Source organism: Podarcis melisellensis (genome assembly GCF_964234715.1).
Source record: "Podarcis melisellensis genome assembly, chromosome: 1".
NCBI classification, from domain to species: domain Eukaryota; kingdom Metazoa; phylum Chordata; class Lepidosauria; order Squamata; family Lacertidae; genus Podarcis; species Podarcis melisellensis.
This window is the reverse complement of record NC_138528.1, coordinates 118,578,718-118,582,723: the sequence shown is the minus strand read 5'-3', so window position 1 is coordinate 118,582,723 and position 4,006 is coordinate 118,578,718. Positions and strand designations below refer to the sequence as shown.

At 47.1% G+C, this 4,006-nt stretch overlaps 1 pseudogene across 1 annotated transcript; it reads right to left on the bottom strand.

Annotated features, from left to right (window-relative positions):
* Window positions 1-1,226: 1,226 nt before the first annotated feature.
* On the bottom strand, window positions 1,227-3,776 carry LOC309363357 (proteasome maturation protein-like; annotated as a pseudogene). Its single transcript, XR_014173401.1, has 4 exons — window positions 3,180-3,776; window positions 2,866-2,974; window positions 2,056-2,279; window positions 1,227-1,785 (listed from the first exon to the last, which is right to left on the bottom strand). The product of XR_014173401.1 is annotated as a proteasome maturation protein-like (transcript).
* Window positions 3,777-4,006: the final 230 nt, after the last annotated feature.

Genomic DNA, 4,006 nt, shown 5'->3' with positions numbered 1-4,006 from the left:
CATGACTAAGCCGCTTCTGGCGAACCAGAGCAGTGCACGGAAACGCTTTAACTTCCCGCCGGAGTGGTACCTATTTATCTACTTGCACTTTGACGTGCTTTCGAACTGCTAGGTTGGCAGGAGCAGGGACCGAGCAACGGGAGCTCACCCCGTCACGGGGATTTGAACCGCCGACCTTCTGATCGGCAAGCCCTAGGCTCTGTGGTTTAGACCACAGCGCCACCCGCGTCCCTTTTCTTCCTGCTTCTGGTTGCCCAACCCTTAGAGTTCTAACTGAGTGATGGGAAGCAGTCTCTCTTCAGGGTGAGGCATTTATCCCTGCAGGATGCAACTTAGTGGGTCATCGCAGCCCCTCAGATACATGCCATTCACAGCATTTGTATTAGAATCAAAGAATTGTAGATTTGGAAGGGACACCGGGGGTCATCTAGTCCAACCCCCTGCATGACAACGTGGGGCTCGTGCATTGCAGGGGGTTGGACTAGATGGTCCTTGTGGTCCCTTCCAGCTCTACAGTTCTTTGATCCCTTCTATGCCCAGATGCTCTGAGACTAAAGGTTTAGTTGTACCTGGTTCTTTCCAGTCTGATTTTCCCCACGCGGTTCTGACCAGCTCTAGAGTGGACTCCCTTATTTCACTCCCAGACAATTTACAAAAGTTGTCCCACTAATTCTTTGATTTCTCTCTCCTTATTTGGATTTAATTTGGGAAGTTTTCTCACTCTAGGGACAGTCTTAGAGGCTGTGTGCCGATGAGCTGATCTCTCCCTCTTCTGCCATTGCTCATTTCCCAAATTGAGACAGCCTGAACTCTTCAGAACTTGGGTTGCCCCGGTGGGGAGCTTGGGTTTTTTGTTTACAGTGGTACCTCGGGTTACATATGCTTCAGGCTACATACGCTTCAGGTTACAGACTCCGCTAACCCAGAAATATTACCTCGGGTTAAGAACTTTGCTTCAGGATGAGAACAGAAATTGTGCTCTGGCGGCGCGGCAGCAGCTAAAGTGGTGCTTCAGGTTAAGAACAGTTTCAGGTTAAGTACGGACCTCCGGAACAGATTAAGTACTTAACCCGAGGTACCACTGTATTTGTTTTGTTTGTTGCTTTTATAGAAAATTTTACTCATTGTTTTTAAAAGATGGCATGTCAAGTCATCAAGCACAAGGAAAGAAAGATTAAACAGCAAATACTGGGTTATATATGGCAAAGAACATTCAATCTTAAATGTCCCCTTTCTATAGACTTTTTAATGTCTACAGTTCCACAGTTGCAGACATGAAACAGTAATTGCCCTGAATAGAGATATTTCCTGATTTTTCTAAAAAATACCCAGTTACAAGACATTTGTACTGACAGTAAACACAGAACAAAAGTAATATATTTAAGCATTTAATGTGCCTTGTTTTCATCAAGGTAGGTGAGAGATTGTGTGTATCAAAACAAGTGCTGTACAACTACTGTTTATACGATTTACTTGAACCCACAGGGACACAGGTAAGAAACATTTTCATGAACAGAAGGATGGAGTATGTGCACATTATAATAAACCAAGTTTGTGTTCAACCAAAAGATGAGGATCTCCCATTCCTTCACTCTGAATAGCCTCAAAACCAAGGCAGTCACAGTTGCCTTTCCAGATATCCAGGGACAAGTTAGAACTAGGAAGGAAGGGAAGACGCAGGACCTGCTTCACTGCTTAGAATTCCATTTGCAGCTTCAGAGGTGCATGCAGCCCCTGAATATTTCTCAGAGTAGAAAATTTCATCTTATCTTGATTTAACAACAACAAAATTATCTGTGTTAAGTTGTGGGTGAACATATCAGACGACACAGCGATTCTTCAAACAGCTTTTGTTTATTCACAAGCCAGAACATAACTGAGCTGAAGGGTTCAGCCAGCCTGCTTATATAGACCTCCACTACAACGCAACTGTAACTATTTTCTGTAACTATCCAATCACTGAACGTCACTTTCAATTCCTTATTTGCATATGTGGACCTGAGTGAAAACTATCTAAAGTATCCCCCTGCTGGCCCAGGGTGAGAACTTCAGTACATAACAATCCGGTATGACCAAAGGATGAACAGGGGAAAGTTCGCCCTACAGATTTGTAAAGCCTCTATTTGTCACATCACAGCTTTCAAATGCTTCAGCAGCTGAAAAATCAGAAACCGGAACACAGTCCTTCAGCTGAGATCCAAACGCTCTGGAATTCATCTTTGCACCGTCACCCAATGCCTCTTCCTTCCTCCAGCTGGCATCACTGGGGAATCCTCAAGCTGTGTTTTTTATAAAAAAGAAGGGGGGAAAGGACAGTGGTCAAGGACAATGGGAGTTGTAGTCAAGCAACCCCTGTAGGAAGGTCCCCAGTCCCCAAACCCACCTTATTCCAATCTGGTGGAACACTCTGTCACAAGAGACTAGGGCCCTGCGGGACTTGACATCTTTCCACAGGGCCTGCAAGACGGAGCTGTTCTGCCAGGCCTTTGGTTGGGCTTCAGTCTGACTCCCTCTCCCCTTTCATAAGAACTTGCATGAAAGTGGCCTCCCAATTTTTCTCACAGGCCCATATAAGTTCAGCACGAACAGTTGGGCCTGGTGAGCATTTAAGGTCTCCAACCCTAATCTGCGGGTTGCTATCCGATTGGATTTTATTCTGATCCTGATCTGAAGATGTATTTTAATTGATTGTCTGATTTTATGTTAATGTGTTATACGTTTGATGTTAGCCGCTCTGAGCCCGGCTTCGGCTGGGGAGGGCGGGATATAAATACAATTTTTAAAATTTATTATTATCATCATCATCATCATCATCATCAGTGTATGCCTTTTTTTCAGAAATGCACCCAGAGCATGAACACGTACGCTCAGCTTGTAGGGTGTCCTCCCTGCCCCATGCAAAGATTCCCTTCCTCTTATCTGGTCTTTTTGGGGGAGGCTTGGGCAGCAACCACAGTGGTTCAGACAGGAGATCCTGCAAGAAAGAAGGGATATTTGAAGTACAGAGAACTCAACGCTATGCACTGCTTCTTGGGCTCAAATCCTGTTTGCTGCTTTCACAGTGGCATCTGGGTGGCCCCTGGGAGAAGAGGAGGCTGGACCAGGTGATCCCTTGGCCTGATCCCGCAGGCCCTTCTGGTTTGTTTCCTAAGGCCCCCTCCTCCCCCCTGTCCCATTACCTCAGAGGCGAGAGGCCATAGTCTGGGCTCCAGTCCCTCCTGGAATGCGGCAGTTCTCCGGCTGAACTTTTCCCTCACTGCAAAGGAAACGGAGACATCAGCAGACGCCTGGCTCCCAGCCACGCTAGCCCCAGTCTGGGGCAGGAGGGTGGGAGACCTGGGAAGGGGCATTTCCTCCTACCTGATCTTATAAGTGCTCCCCACTTCTACTCCGTATGGGTGTCTCGGCTCTGTCCCAACCGGCCTAGCACAGAAGCAGCAGCCAAAGTCTCCTCCCTCTCAAAAATAACCCGAGAAGCTGTTTTAATGGGAGGAAACTTTGGCTGCTGCTTCTGTGCCAAACTGGGCCGGGAAGGAGCCATGCCCATTTGGAGAAGGGGCAGCGGGGAAGCATTGTGAGGGACGTCAGCCGGGAACCGCCGGGATGTTGTCCGGTTCTTCATCCAGGGGGCCGGAGCTGGAGCCTCATCCCTGGAGGTGTGGCCCTGTGGAGGAAGAAGGACATCATATGAGAATGGGTGCACATTCAGCTGTCTTAGCCACACCAAATATTGAAAGGCTTCTCTCTCCACTTTGACCGTCATGTACTGTTATGTACTGTTATGTACTTTGACTGTCGTGTACTGTTATGTACATACACGTTATGTACTAAGTTGAATAGGATCCAAAATGCAGCAGTCTGATTTGTCCTAGAACAATAGGATTCAGAATGCAGCAGTCTGATTGGTCCTAGAACAATAGGATCCAGAATGCAGCAGTCTGATTGGTCCACAAGAGCCACCCAATCCAACTCCAGGTGGAAGTGAATCCATAATCTGATTGGCCTA